Consider the following 533-nt stretch of genomic DNA (forward strand, 5'->3'; position numbering starts at 1 on the left):
GGGGACCACCCACCTCTCCTCCGCCTTTTTTTTTTCTTCTCTACTCATCAAGAATTCTGGGCTCCTGTGAGAATGTTTGTTTATAAAATCCTCTTCAGGTCTTCGGTTGAGGTGTAAGGCATTCAAGCTCATCGGAGAGAAACATTCGAGGGTGTTATTTGGACAGGACGTCCGCGTGACGCACGATGCGCCCGTGTGCGTGACAAGAATTGTAAGCGTGTGCCGATCGACTCGATGGCGGCGTGGGCGCTCTGATCAGGATGAAGGTGATGAAGTCGGACCACAGCACCCCTCTCCGTCCCAGCGGACCGGCCCGCCCGGACCTTCACACTTCTGTAGCTTTATTGCTTGGACGGACCGACATGACGAACTCGTGTGTCAGCAGGCACCACTCCTGAAAATGGTGCCTGTTTGTGCAGATACCGTGTGTCTGCGTGTGAGTGTGTGCACGTATGCACATGTGTGAGAGGGAGTGAGTGTGTGCGTGTATGAGGCATTGCACAGTATAAACCAATTGATAAGGTCAAACATTT

Source organism: Brachyhypopomus gauderio, chromosome 6 (assembly GCF_052324685.1).
Source record: "Brachyhypopomus gauderio isolate BG-103 chromosome 6, BGAUD_0.2, whole genome shotgun sequence".
Lineage (NCBI taxonomy): Eukaryota > Metazoa > Chordata > Actinopteri > Gymnotiformes > Hypopomidae > Brachyhypopomus > Brachyhypopomus gauderio.